The 16,126-nt window shown below is 37.1% G+C and overlaps 2 protein-coding genes across 5 annotated transcripts in view; one reads left to right on the forward strand and one right to left on the reverse strand.

Annotated features, from left to right (window-relative positions):
- PRPF18 (pre-mRNA processing factor 18) overlaps positions 1-16,126 on the forward strand; it is a 533,171-nt gene that overhangs the window by 267,002 nt on the left and 250,043 nt on the right. The window lies entirely within an intron of this gene.
- LOC138175848 (BEN domain-containing protein 7-like) overlaps positions 1-16,126 on the reverse strand; it is a 136,594-nt gene that overhangs the window by 18,539 nt on the left and 101,929 nt on the right. The window lies entirely within an intron of this gene.

Here is a 16,126-nt window from a genome sequence, read left to right on the forward strand (position 1 = left end):
ACCCCAATTGCTCTATGTTCCCCCCTCCAAAAAAAAAAAAGGCAAAAAAAAGTTATCTTATGTAAGTGTGCTAAGTATCTGGTAGATACCTATTCTATAGTCAATGCAGAAAATGGTACCATGAACAAAAGAGGATAAGACAGACTGTTTAGCAAAATTATCAGAAGGATAGTGTCATTTCATTAATTCAGCATCTATGGTATGGGGAAGAATTTAAGTGTCATTCCAGTACAAATGGAAGCTTGGCAAGATATTCTCAATAAAATTATGCAAAAAAAATCTCCATGATACTGTTCTTATGGTGACATCATACCAACTCAATCATCACTCAAATTAAATGAAAATGCAATTGTGTTATGCAGTATAGCTTTTAAAAATCTTGCTACTGATGCCAGACTTATAAAAGTTCCAGATCTACTTTTGAGTCACCCTTTGGCACCTTATTGCACTAGCTTCTAGGAAAGAGCTGTCCAATCAAGCAAGATAGAAACTACAGTGAATCATATAAGATAAAAGCCTTGAAAGACAATTCTCTGATTGTAGTAGTACTACCAAAGCTAAAGGATCTGTTGGTGACATTTTTGCCTTATACTCTACTTCTGAGGGGTTCTTAGCTTGGTCTTTTCAAGTTAATGTTCACTGGGTCAAAAAGTAGCATCCTGTTGAACTACTACACTTGGGTTATGAAATGATGATAATTTTAGTTTATAAAAAATATTGCTTTGCCTTTTAATATCAATAGCTATATTCCCTTGGCTACACATTCAGTTTTGTAGCAGGAACTATTTTTTTCTTGTTGCCCTCACTGGTGTCTTATATAATTTCAGTGATCAAAGCAGATATGAGTCTAAGAGCTTCCTGGTAGCAGCAGCAGAAATCACAATTCACACAGCATTTCGAAGTGTGCTGAGTGTCCCAGTGATTATATGTCATGATCTTGTTGTTACAGCATGCCCATGACACTTTCTGGTTCATATGTAGCTTCTAACTATTCTCTTTATGTATATATCCAGAAATTCTATACACTCCCCTCCAAACTTTCCCCCTCACATAGCTAAAGGTTTGCTTTTTATCAATCATTTCATTATACAGTATCTCCATATTGCAATGTTGAGCTATACTATTATTTTTTTAATTTTCGCTTTTTCTTTCCTTATTCCTGACACATAAAATTAAAACTTCATACAATTGAGCCACAATTTTTCATCCGCTTTATTTTATGCTGGAACGGTATTAACTGTCTTACTTGTGTTAGCTTTCTTATTTGTGATTATGGTCCCTGCAGACCTTATTCATTATTCTCTATATAAGGAGGATTCTTCTACAAGTTTTCAACAAGTAGAATAGTGACATGGGTATATGAGATAAGGTATAAAAAGTATAACACCAAGAGGCATTAACCCAAAAATTTTATGTTTGTGATGTTATTCTCAATCAATACAAGTTTATTAAGTTTCAACTGGCAGAAGGCACTGTGATAAAAGTTGAAGATTCAAAAACAAAATAGTTTCTGTTCTACTAGATGGAATGAGGGAAACATGTTATTTATTTACACAAAATCCAAGGTAATTTGAAGACATAAATATCACTAACTGGGGGTATCATGGAAGAATTAATGGAAGAGGTAGCATTTGAACTAAGACTTGTAAGAAGAGAGTTTTTGAGAGACGAAAATTATTTTTCCACAAACTGCATAAGTTTTCCTGACTCCCAGCTTTCTTATCCTTGATTACACACAGTCAACTCATAAGGAACTTATGAAACCCTCACTTTTCTCAGAATGTTATCTGACATGCTTCCACCTGATAGCTGTATAGTTGATTTTTGAATCCAAGTATAAGATATTACATTTATCCCTATTGAATTTCATCTTACTTTATTTGACTTAATATATGTACTGGTTGAGATGAGATCCTTTTGGATTCTGACTCTTTCCTTCACCATGTTAGCTATCCCTCTTCTGTATATCTTTCTGTAATCTGCCATTTTGATAAATGTTCTCTACACCTTTATTCAGGTTACTGACTAAAATACTAAATTTTACAGAGGTATACACAGATCTCTGGGGTACTCTAAAAGTTCTCCTTCCAAGTTGCCATGGAACCATTAATGCATAGTTTTTGGGTACGTACAATCAACCAATTCTGAAGTTACCTAACTATATTAGTGTAACTAGCATTACATACTTTCCCCACATGCTTAATTAAAATCTTTGCCCAAACTATATCTTCAGCATTCTCCTGATGTGACTATCTAGTAACTCTGTCAAAAAAGAAATTAGGTCTGCCAGTCATCATGTGTTCTTTTTTTACTCAATTTTGTTTTATTTTTAGTTCTAAATTCTTCTCTTTTCCCTCAGCTACCCACAGAGAAGGCAAGAAAAACAAAGCCCATTACAAATATGTATAGTCATGCAAAACAAATTTTTGAATTAGCCACGTCCAAAAGAAAAGAAAAAAAAAACAAAGGAAGATAATATGTGCTTCAATTCTGCACTCTGAGTTTGTCACTTCTGTCTGGAGACAGGGACCATGTTTCATTGTGAGTCCTCTGCAATTATGGTAGGTCACTGTGTTGGTTCTCTGTGATGACTACTTTCTTTTCTAGATGTCCAAAGATAATCTCTTTAATAATCTATTTTATAATTTTTTTTCAGGAATAGAAATCAAGCTCACAAAAAACCAACATGGCTTCATCAAGAATGGTTATGCCAACCAGGAGAACAATTTGCATAATAACAATAGTATTGTAAAGACAATCAACTCTAAAAGCCTTAGCAACTCTGATCAACAAAATCTTCTTTCTTCTCCTTTCTTTCTTTTTAAAAACCAGTACCTTGTCCACCAATCCTATGGTACCTTTCCCATTCTCCACAATACAATTCAATCCAGCAATCATTTATTAAGTGCCTAATATAAGCCTATGCAAGGTACTGCACTAGGCACCAGGAATACAAAGACTAAACAGGCTGTGCACTCTAGGAGCTTATATTCTACATGGAAGACACTCCACATGCAAAAATAGAAAGTCATTTCAAGAACAAAAGAATGCTAACATGTAAGGGGTGGTGGTGGTGGTGAAATGGAATTGGAAAAGGCCTTGTGTGATGAGAAGCATCTGAGCTGTGCTCTGAAGGAAGCTATGGATTCTTCAAGAGTGAAGATGGAATGCATTCCATACACAAGTGACCACTTTTAAAGATCAATGGTTACGGTTCAGAAATCACATCAGTCAGTTCTTTTTGGAGAGAAGTTCATCTTGAATTTATCAAGGGCAACTAAATGCTCTTTATCTCTCAACTTATCTTGGGTATCAGTTCCCTACGAACGATTATTCCCCCGTGCTTCCAAGGCCAAATATTGTTTTGTTTTAGGGGGCAGACAAAATAGAAGGAAACTTACCAGTCCAGTAGTTCTGTCTTCTCCATTGTCCATTATCACGGTCTCACCTATCCTCAATGGTCCTATCCCATTTTTGATCTTGTTCTTTCTCTCAACACACCTTTTGCCAGTTTTAGTGATCTCTGCTTCCCTCAGGTCATGCTGAACTTCTGTGATCCTGATACTAGTTTTACAGGACCATGTTATACTTTTGTATTTTTACTGTTACCAGACCTTGATCTATGACTCAATAGTTGCTTCTATTTTCTGTGCATTTCTTTAAAAAATTTACACCAGCTGCCAATTTCCTTGTTCATCTACAATATCTCTTTGACAACTTCATTTAACCTAATCATCATAATTAGCTTCTCAAAAAATGTCATTCCTGATAGCCTTTTTATCTTCTCTAAGTTGATTTCTCCTATGGACTTTTAATCCAAGAGATCCTATCTGTTTTTCCTCTGGATACCTTGAAATATGTTCTCTTAACATTTAAGATATATTGTCAGAATCCTTAGCTCTCCTCTCTAGTAAATTCTAAGTTGGAGCTTTACCCCAAGATTTCTAAAACTTCCACTCTAGTAATAAGTCAGTCAGTCAACAAACTGGAGAAGAAAATGGCAAACCACTCCAATATCTTTGCTAAGAAAACCCCAAAGGGGTCACAAAGAGTTAGACAAGACTGAAAAACAACTATGTGCCAGGTACTAATACCAAAGATACAAAGGAAGGCAAAAATCATCCTTGCTCTCAAGGAGCTCATAGTCTAATGTGGTAGAAAACATGTAAACTACTATGTACAAACAAGTTATGGAAGGCACTAGAATTAAGAGGGATGAGGAAAGGCTTTCTGTTGAAGACAGAATTACAGCTGGCACTTGAAGGAAGACAGGGAAGCCTACAGGCAGAGATAAGGAAGGAGAGCATTCTAGGAAGGACAGATAGCTAGTGAAAATTCTTCCATTGGAAGATGGAGCCCTGTTTGAGGAACAGCAAGGATTATAGAGCAAATAGAGGGAAGTCAGGTGTAAATAGACTGGAAAAGTAGAGGGAGCCTGTTATGAAGAGCTTTAAAAGTAAAAGAATGGATTTTATATTTGATCCTAGAGGTAATAGTGAGCCACTGGAGTTCACTGAACTACACTTAAAATGTCTATTGCACAGCTAGTATGAGATGCCCAACAAGCACTTGGAGACTTAGAAGTCAGGAGATAAGCAGATCTGTGGCTTATCTGCATAGAGATGACAATTGAATCCATGGGAGTTGATAAGATTACCAAGTGCCAGAAGAGAGCCTTGGGGAACTACCATGGTTACTAGGCACAACATGGTTTGAAAGTTGAGCAAAGGAGATAGAGAAGTAATTAGACAAGGTAGGAGAACCAGAAGACAGCAGTGTAATGAAAACCTGTAGAATAACATCAAAGAGGGTCAGACTTGTTGGGAAGTGGCTCCCTTATGACAATTCCTTTCATTGGTTACACTGCCTTTTGAAGAATGAAATTGTCATGAACACAAGTCAATATAAATTACTAGTTGCTTTTGGTGTAGAGTTGAGAAAACTCTAGCAGAAATCCAAATGAACTAAATTTCCCATCATACTTTATCATGCCTCCATGCCATGCTTGTGATCTTTCTACTTCTTGTACTTATTTATTTCCTCACAAACATCACATACTCTGTGCAGGGTGTTGTGAAATTTTACTTGTGTCCATAATCCTATTGCCTCCCATCTCATCCAGGATCTTAATTCACAATCTTCCTCTCTTTCTAATACATTTTCAATCTCTCCCTCTCCATGTGATCCTTCTCATGTAAGTACAAATATGCTCAGGTCTCTGCAGCCCTAAACCAAAAAATAACAAAATACCTTTCCTTGATCTTTCTAGCCCATTCAGTCATCAATTATATCTTTTCCTTCACAGCCAAATTTCCTGGAAAAGTTGTCTGTACTCCTCTTTAACCCCTCATTATCTAGCTTTTAACTCCACAACTCTTCAAAACTGCTCTCAGAGGCCACCAATGATCTTTTTAAAAGCAGATTTAGTGATATATTTTGTTTTATATCACTTAGATTTCTCCTTGTATTCCGTTCTTTCCCCACCTCTCAGAAAACTGTCCCATATAAAAAAAAAAAAGGAATAGGGAGGGGCGGCTAAGTGGCACAGTGAATAGAGCACCAGCCCTGGAGTCAGGAGGACCTGAGTTCAAATCCGGCCTCAGACATGTAACACAAAAAACTAGCTGTGTGACCTTGGACAAGTCACTTAACTACAATTGCCTTCCAAAAAGCAAAAAAAAATTTTTTTTTAATTTAAAAAATTAAAAAGGAATACGGAAAAAGAGGAAAGGAAATAATTTAGTAATATTAATACATGGAAAAAATATGATGTTATATGCAACACTGCATAGTCATGAACTCTCCCCCCCCAAAACACACACACACACACACACACACACACACACACCCTCTGGAATAAAGTGTATGTGTATGTGTGTGTGTGGGTATCTTCTCATATCTTTTTTTGGGAGGCAAGGTTTTTTTTTTGTAATTTTTCATCATTCATTTTTTTTATTGTTTTATAGTTGTCCTTTCCATTTACATTGTTATAGTCCTTGTGTAAGCTGTTTTCTTGGCTCTGTGTAATTCACTTTACAACTACTCACTTAAGTCTTTCAAAGCTTCTCTGTACTTATCATGTTAGTCATTTGTTACAACAAAGTAATTCCATAACATTCATATACCATAATTTGTTCAATGATTTTCCAATTGGTGAGCATTTACTTTGTTTCTAGTTCTTTTATACCAGAAAAAGTGATCATATTTTGATATATGTGGAGCATTTCTTTTTCTCAGTGGAATCTCTGGGTCATAGGGCACGAGCATTTTAGGCAGTTGATCTGCACAATTCTAAACTACTTTCTAGAATGATTACACTGATTCATAACTCCACCAACACTGAGCTAGTGTGACTATCTTTCTACAACCCCTCCAAAATGGACATTTCCATCTTTTGTTATCTTTACCAATTTGCTAGGAGTGAGGTAAAACCTAAGGGTTGTTTGGATTTGTCTCTCACCAAAAGTGAATGTTCTTTCATATGGTTATTAATAATTTACAATTCTTTTGAGAAATGTTTATTCCTATCCTTTGATCACTTATCTATAGGATAGGACCTCTTAACTGCCAAATCCAATGGTTTGTTTTGTTTTTTTGGCCCTTATCTTCCCAGATTTCTCTTTATCATTAACCACTATCACTACCTCCTTCAGGATGCTTTATCTTCCTTTAACACAACATCCTCCAGCTTCTCCTACCTTTCTAATTGCCCCCATTTCCTCCTTATCTTCTTTTTTTAAAATCAATTTTATTTCCACTGCCAAATTCTCTTACTCTCTCCTTTCCCTCCCCTAACCACTTTGAAGGCAAGAAAAATAAAACCCTTTACAAATATGGATAGTCATGCAAAAGAAATTGCCATGTTAGCTCTGTGAAAAAAAGGAAGAAAAAAAGAAAAAGGAAAAAGAAAATAAAATATGCTTCAAGCTTCACTCTGAGTTCATCAGCTTTCTATCTAGGGGTGGAGAGCATGTTTCATCTTGAGTTTCCTGAATACTTAATGTAGGTGTTTCTCAAGGTTCTGTTGTTAGCCCTCTTTTCATCTTTCTTTATAATACAGGTTCTTAACGTGGGGCCTATAAATTTGGCTGTTTTTTTTTAAAAAAAAACTATTTTGATAATTTTATTCCAATAGAATTGGTTTCCTTTCTGTTATTTTATGTATTTAAAAACATTATTCTAAGAGGGGGCTATAGGTTTCATCAGACTGCCAAATGGGGTCCATCACAGAATAGAATGTTAAGGATCCCTGCTTTACATTCTTTTCTCTGGCAATTTTACTCAGCCCTATAGCTTCAATGTTACCCCTCCATATATGAGAACCAAATCTCTATTTTTCAGCACCCAGACTCTCACCTCAGCTTGAGGTTGAAACCTTTAATTGCCTATGAAGACATCTCTACCTTCACATTCTAAAATCAACATATCCCAAACATAACTTAGTATCTTTTCTATCAAATCTACTCCTCTGTCAATGGTACTACTGTCTTGGTTGTTTGAAAACATAGCATTATATGGCTCCTTTCCTGTCTCATATCCACTTAGTTACTAAGTCTTATACATTTTACTTGTGCCAGGAGTGGAGGTGGGAGGGGCTGTAGAACATTTCATACAATGTCATACTTGGTCAACCTGTTGCTTAATTTTGTTGATGCTATTTTTTATTAAAATTCTGTTTCATTAGAGTAGTAAGCATGGAAACTAGACTGCAAGGACTATGGAGTGGGTAATAAGGAAGTAGATGCACCAAACTGTAAACCTTTCTAAAGTAAAGAAGAGACAGATAGGGTCTATGTGTCAAAACTATACAAGACTTCAAGAAGGAAAATGATCATGATCACTCGGAGTACCAAAAATAAAGTTTATTACTATTAAGTCTACATAGTAACAATATACCAATAAAAGTATAGCCAAAAAGAAGTTCTTCAGACTTAAATTGATAGTGAAAACAGATATTTAGCTTATTGCTTATTTGTGGACAATTTATATGCTTGAAAATACTTTTTTCTTTTATGCAGGTCAACATCCCTCCTTGCTCTTCCAAACACACAATATTGTTTTTTTCTTTTTAAATTAGTGGAGTCAAAATTAACTCATTCCCCACCCTTAATGTCCCTAAATATACAGCTTCTGGATGCTATCTGTATTCAGGATGAAGTTTATGAGAACTGGATGAAGATTATAGATCACATTCACCACCACAGCCACCAAGACCTGCTTCAAACCTGATATTTCTAATCACACCTTGAATACAGCCATTAAGACACTCTTTTAGAAAGCCTAGTTAGTCTTTATTTTCTCTTCTCAGTTAAGTCCTATGTAGTTTCAGTAGAAATGTGCCAGGGAAAAAGTTAACTCCCAAGCTTTCTGTCTGAGATCCTTGGAAGCACAGCATTACACACATCACAAAAATGCCTGTGCTGCTGATTATTGACATTCTAACTCGTGAATTGCATTCTAACTTCAAAAAGACATTCAACTAGCTCTACCTACTAAAGACTATACATCCCGCCTTCCATTACACTCATATAGATGAGCCCTAAGAACAAGACCAAAAGATTTTCATTATATTGATCTGAATGACTCAATATGCTATGTGAATAGAGGTATTGAATAAGCAAAGATATTCTTACCATTTGAAATTATAGCAAAAGGTCAAGTTATTATGCCTGTAACTTCCATTAGGAGTAATGATGTGAAAAGAAGTACTGCATTAATGCACTGTGTTCTGACTATGTTAATCGTAGGTCATTAAAAATCATAGTAGAACAATTTGCATTTGTCCTCAGAAAGCAATAGGTCATTAACTGAAGTTACCTCCCTCTTTCTATTTCAATACCATTATAGAGAAACAAAGGCTAATTTTAAACAACTCTAAATAACCTGAAGAATTGGAATAAGGCCAACCATAACACTAAATAAAAGAGCAAAAGCTCCTACTATCTTTAACATAATTTGATGTGCTAAGAAAAAGTGTGTTAAATAATGAGAAACAACAGATTTTAATTTTGATCTATATATGAATAATGACTTTTTCTTGATGTTTATATTCATTCGAATAATCTCCCACAAATACGTAAAAATGAAAATAAACTAATGGTGGATGAGCAAAAGCTACAACAGTGATGTGCACTTATTACAATCTTTGAGTAAGTCTCTTATACAGAATGGCTGACCCAGTACATCTGACATGTGGATGGCCACTGTGGATTGGTCATACTCCTTGACTAGTGGTCTCTTCACTCCAGAGTAAGGGGCTTTCAATGCTGATTTTTCTGACTATTTGTGTTAGGAAGCAGAATACTATATGGAATTTGGTTGTAGGTTTTTTAAAAAAATTAATTTTAACAAATACACTTGAAGAGGCAGGGACTACCTCATCTGTGCTGAGAGAGGATTCTTCACCTGAGTTACCAAATAAGCAGAACAAGGGACCCCACTTCATACTACTTGGTGCTGCTCTAAAGGCATGCTAGAAAACAATCTCAAAAGAACCTACAGAACCACAGTACTGTGGTTAAGCTGCAAATTGACAATGGGGGATAAATAATGAACTCGGCAGAAATTAGGATCACATTATGTTGATAAAATTGTTTGAGCAGAAACTTTAGAGCTGGGAAGGGCCTTAGAGATCACTTAGTCCAAAAACCTATTTTTACAGATGAGGAAATTGAGTCCCAGAGAAGTTAAATCACTTGTTTATAGCCACAAAAGTGGCAAATGGAAAAGTCAGATTACAAAGCTGGGACCTCTAACTCCAAATCCACTATTTTTTACAAATTGGAAATAAAATCTTGGGAAGTAATTAAACATATACACCACCATAAGATGCTTATAAAGCACTTTCAAACCTTAAAGTAATATATAAATGTCAGAGATTATTATTATTACTATTACATTAGTCAGTCCTGCACACCAGGAAAAGGATAGTCTGGAGGAAAGAAACAAGAGAGAAATGGGTCCTCTTTTGGCAACTTCAATCCCACTTCCTTCAGAACTCTTAGATTTCATGTTTGAGGAGGAATTCAGTTATCTAGCTCAAACTTTACCTGAACAAGGTACAATTCCCCTAGTATGGAGAGAAAGGCACTAACAATTGGGTGGACTAATTATTTTCTCATCTGTACAAAATCTTTATGGGAATAATATACACAATAAAGTGTCCCAGTTGAGGGCATATGAAAAGAGAAAGCAAGTTTCTGCAAATGGTATTCTATATAGACCACATTTCTAGTCACACAGTTGACTGAAAGGTATAGATAATACAAAAATTCCACTTATTGATTGGTTGGCTACTGTCCTTTGTTCTAGAAGAGAACCAAAATGATGTCACTCTGCTGGGGCTGAGGTACAGCGTGTCTGGGCTGATCAGACCAAGAGGAGCATAAAAGGTTCCACCACAGGTCAGGCATTGTAGTCCATATGAACATTTGGAAGGGAGATGTCTCCAATTTGGGTATCTCGGGTTTCTTGCGAGCTAAAGCAATTCTGCTTGGCTCATAGAGCACAGCATCTTCTTTGATGCAGCATGCCACGCTAGGTGGTCCTGTGCCAGTGTCTTCCACGTCTCACAATTGATTCCAAAGTTCTTCAGGGAGACCTTGAGAGTGTTCTTTTATCACTTCTTCTGACCTCCACGTGAGTGCTTGCCTTGTGTTAGCTCTCCATCAAATAGAATTTTAGGCAAACATGAGTTTGGCATTTGAACAATGTGGTCAGTCCATCAGAGTTGCACTCTCTGCAGCAGAATTTGAATGCTTGGCAGTTTAGCTTGAGAAAGGACCTCAGTGTCCAGTACCTTATCTTGCCAGGTGATCATCATAATCTTCCTAAGACAATTCAAATGGAAGTGATTCAGATTCCTGGCATGGTGCTGGTATATTGCACAGGTTTCACAGGAATACAACAATGAAGTCAGCCCAATGGTTCTATAGACTTTCAGTCTGGTAGGCAGTCTAATAACCTCCTCTCTCCCACACTTTCCTTCAGGGCCTCCCAAACACTGAGCTGGCTCTGGCAATGCACGTGTCAACCTCATCATCCATGTATACGTCCCTGGAAAGTACACTGCCAAGGTAAGTGAACTTATCCAAGGATTCAATATTTCTCCATTTGCTGTAACTGACGGTTCAACATATGTATGGTGGAAGGAACCTGTGTTTTCTTGGTGTTAATTATTAGGCTAAAACTAGTACAAGCAGCAGAGAATAGATCCATACTTTGTTGTATCAGCCTCAGATGCTGCATTGAGTGCACAGTCATCTGCTCAGAAATAGTCCTACATCAACTGTCCCTCCATTTTGGTTTTGGCTTGTAGACTTCAAGTTAAATACTTTACCATCAGTGCAATAGACCCTGACTTTGATGCTGTATTAGCAAGCACCACTCTAGCACACTCGGGATGGCTAGCACAGATTCTTTTATCTGCTTTTCTAAAGGAAAGACAACTTTAAAGGGGTTAACATATTCCTTTAATTAACAGACAGATAAGTAGAAAGAAATTACTATCTAAGAAAGAATCCAATAGATAAGCCTTCCAACTGTCTAAACAGAATAATACAACCACCTACATATATGGAGAGCACCACCAACATCTGAGTAGTCGGGGGGAGGGGGTGGGACTCTCTTAACAAATGGCTACTCAGAGTCCCATCTAGGGAATCAAAAGTTTCTTCTAGTGAGTATGCCCCCAAAGTAAAATACCAACCTCCCAGTATATATAGTTTTCAACTAATAAACTCCAGGTCAGAAGGCATCACAACCTTCTTGACTCAGTGCCTAGTTAGCTTAGCACCACAAGGTGTGAAAGTCTTCCTACAAGCAAGTCTTCCCTTAAGCAAGCCTCCTCCTAATCAAGCTCCTCCTTAGGCAAGTTCTTCCCCAAAATGGGTTCTATGTGATTGAGGATATATCACAGCTGTGAAAGCAGCAAGACATCCATGACTGAAATGCCTGTGTATCTTTAGACCTGGGAACACGGCTCCTGTTTCAAGGGAAAGGGGGACACATGGTCACATAGGCCTATTAATAGACAGGGAAAATCTTCCCATTCCATTAACATTACAGATGCCATTTTCATCCTCACTGAAGTTGTCTAACAACATTGCTGAAAACATGCTAAAAAGCATGGGAGTAAGTACACAGTTCTGCTTCCCTCCACTGGTGACTGGGAAAGCATAAGAGCGTCATCCATTACCCAGAACCTATGTAAGTATGCCATCAACTAATGTACAATACTGATCAACTTCTCTGAGTTATTAACTATTTGATCTGGTGACACAAGATGCCACCTAACGGCTCTCTTCCCATACAAGTATCTCATATTAACATTTCAAAATCATACGAGATGCCTCGAAAGATTTAATAACTGAGATCACTCTGAGAGTTCATCCAGCCTCTGATTATTACCAAGCAAGGTCTTATAGCAGTATGACACAGGCTCATCAAAGGTGTTTGATGTTATCAGGAGGAAGTTCAGCACAGAGTCTGAATGGAAGAGGGCTTCCATATTGTGAAGTCTTCCAAATACTCCTCTTTGCAGATTATATTATGTCCATTATAGAAAATCTGAAAACATTTAAGAAGCTCCTCTAAAATCACTGAAAAATCTAGCTTAACTATATGTACTATTTTCAGTTCTGGGGACCATATTTAAAATGGCACTGAGAAAATGAAGAGTAATAACCAGAGGAGGACAACTATAATGACTGAGGAAATGGGGGATGTTAAAGAGAAGATTTGGGGAAGGAGTATAGTATAGTTGTCTTCAAGTATCTGAAGTACTGTCAAAAGGGATTGTTCTCTCTCATCATAGATGGCATAACTAGGAGCAATGAATGAAAATGGCAAAGAAGAAAATTTAGGTTTGCTCTAAGTAAAAAAAAGTTTTAATAATTACACCTATCCAAAGTTAAATGGATGATCTTAGGAGGTAGTGGATTCCTTCTCATTGTTATAGGTCTTCAAAGAAAATATGGATGACCTTTTGGAGAAGACTGTAGAGAGGATGCTTTTTCAGGTGGGAGTTGGCTATCCACCTAGCCAATTGTGAATCTGCCTCTAATACAATCGCAACTACCCTTATCACAGAACATTTCCCCACTTTGCCTTCACCCTCCACTGCTCAAGCTCTGTTATCTCCCTTCTGAGCTCAGCATTAAAACCTAATACCCCTGCTCAGCACCCCCTACCCCAACCTCTAAACTACATCATGGTTGTGGCAGGTGCCCCTTAAAGATTGATCTCTGTGCTCTGGAGTAGTGACCTATGAGTGAGAGTCCTGCTTTTCACCTTTTCGTTTTGTACGGGGCAAAGTAAGTTGCACAGGAAAAGCAGGCTTTTATATGTTCTGCCTGCTTCATAGATCTAAAATGACCTTTCTCCCCTGACCCTTCTTTTTTCCAAAAGTACTTCTATAACTTTTGAGGGGACTGTCATCCTCTCAGGCATCTAGGTTCACACTCTTGGCATCAGCTTGAATTTCTTAGGTTTGTTCACTCACCCCACATGTCCAATCTGGCTGTTTGGTCTTCTCAACTCTCCCTCTCTCTAAAGCCACTGCCCTATTTCTGGCTCTCATCACCTCTCACTTGTACTATTACAATAGTCTCCCTACCTCAAATCTCTCTTCTCCAATCCATCCTCCATATAGCTGCATGATTTTTCTAAAGCACATGTTTGACTAGCTAAATTCTCTGAAAAAGCTATCTAGATTCAATGCCTCCATTTCCTCTCCTCTCACTCTTCTAAACCCTCTGCATCTGGCTTCTAACTTCACCAAGGATCCCTTGCCTGCCAAATTTAATAGCCTTTTTTCAATCTTCATCCTTCACTCTGTGCAGCACTTGGCACTGTTGATCACCTTCTCCTAGATATCACCTCCTCCCCAGGTTTTCTTGATGCTGCTCTCTGTTGGTTCTCATACTATTTGTTTGACTACTCCTCAGTCTCCTTTTGCTGGATCTCCAGCCATGTTACTCCCCCTAATAGTGGGTGTTTCCCAAGGTTCTGTTCTGGTACCTCTTCTCTTTTCTTTCTATATTATTTCACTTGGAATCAATTTGCAGAACTATATATCAAACCGGAACCTCTCTTGAGCTCCAATCCCACATCGCCAGCTGACTAGTAGACATTTTGAGCTGAATGTTCCATAGACACCTTGAGTTCAGCATATCCAAAACAGAACTCATTCTCTTTTCGTATTGAACTGTCCCCTCCTCTGAATATCCTCTTTATGACAAAGGTAACATCATGCTCTCAGTCACCCAGTTTTGTAACCTTAATGGCATCTTTGACTCTTTGCTGTTATTTACCCTATTTAATCAGTTGCTAAATTTTGTCAGTTTTTTGCCTTCACAACATTTTTTTGTATACATTCCCTCTCTTCATTTACATAGCGACCACCCTAGTCCAACTCCTCATCACTTTCACCTGGACTATTGCAAAAGACTTCCGAATGGTTTCCGCCAACTCATGCATCCCCACTCTAATCAATCTTCCACAAAGCTGCCACAGTGATTTTCATCAAGTGTAGGTCTGACCATATCACACATACCTCCTCCCCACCCCCACCCCCCCAACACAGACACACTCAAGGAATTCCAGTACTTCTCTATTACCTCCAGGATCAAATATAAAGGGCTTTGTTCGGCATTTAAAGATTCTTCACAACCCAACCACTTACTACCTTTCCACAAACTCTATGACCCAGACATATCGACTTACTTCCTGGTCCTTGACACTCTGTGCCTATCTCTGTGCCTTTGCATTAGCTCTCACTCCTTTCTGAAATGCCACTCCTTCCTCTTCCAATTCATGGCTTCCTTCCAAGGAAGGCTTTTCCTAGTTCCTCCAGCTGTGAGAGTCCTCCCTTCAAGGTTACCTCCAATTTGTCCTGTATGTACCTTGTCTATATTTTTTTATTTTCATGTTTTCTCCCCTACTGTGAGCTCCTTAAGGGCAGAGGCTATTTTCCCCTTTATTTGTATCTTCAGTGCTTAGCACAGTGCCTGACATGCAGTAAAAATGGAATAAATGCTTGGTGAATCACTAAACATGTCACTTCCCTACTCAGCAAATCTCATAGTTCTCTATTCACTTTAGGATTGACTATTATTCATTTTTATCTCATTTTTTAAAGTTTTGTATTTATGTAAATTATAAAAGATACATAATTATTAGTGTAGGAGCATATAATTTATAATATACAAAAAATGTATTGATAGGGATATATGATTTTTTAAAAGTTATCTTAGGTGAAAATAAAAAAGACAGTGAATTAAAAAGTGAAAATTTTTAAAATCCAGAAACATACAGAATAGGGAATTTGGGAAAATCTAGTAGGAATTATAGAACTATGGAAAGTCAGAGTAGCAATGTCTAAAGCACAAGGGATACTTATTAATCTTATATTTTATAAATGAACTTATTTTTACAGGAGGAAATGCCTGTTTTCGTGGCATACAGGAGTTTATTTTGTAATATATCAAACTGCATGTGTTGTAAAGACCAAAGCCTTCAGTGAATAGTAACACCTAGAGTACAATCTTCAAATGTCAAAACTGGTATAGAATGTTCAAATGTTTTCTTCTGCTCCTGATCCCAATCCAGATTCAACATTATTTAGTTAACAAGTATTTATTAAGTGACATTTTCACTATAAACAAGAGTTTATAGTCTTGTAAATTATGGTCAAAAAGTAACAATTATACCCAGATTAAACTCCCCTAGTGACACCCTTTGAGGATGAGAGATTATCTGGTAAATGGAGTAAAATCCAAGTGAGGGCTTTCATGAAGCTTACAACCAGCCCTGTTTGCTCCCACTGTTGCTACCATCACCAGTCCCTTGAAGGTATTATAGCTCTTCTCTTCATTTGCTAACCATACAAAGGAATTAAAAATTTATTGCTCTTGTCATATGAACCTGCAGACTTAATACCCCTAATAATAAAATAAAAATTGATGCTTATCATCATTAACATTTATGATATGACCTTGCATTTGAATAGCACTTTTCTTGGTGATAAGCAATTTAATTCCTTACCTTGTGAGATAGGTAGGTTTAAAAGTTATTAACTTTAATTTACAGATAAGTAAACTGAAGCCTAAAAAGATCAAGAAATGTG

This window comes from Petaurus breviceps, unplaced genomic scaffold (genome assembly GCF_028583685.1).
Source record: "Petaurus breviceps papuanus isolate PSGF00001 unplaced genomic scaffold, PetGlider_PUasm1.0 79, whole genome shotgun sequence".
Taxonomy (NCBI): Eukaryota; Metazoa; Chordata; class Mammalia; order Diprotodontia; family Petauridae; genus Petaurus; species Petaurus breviceps.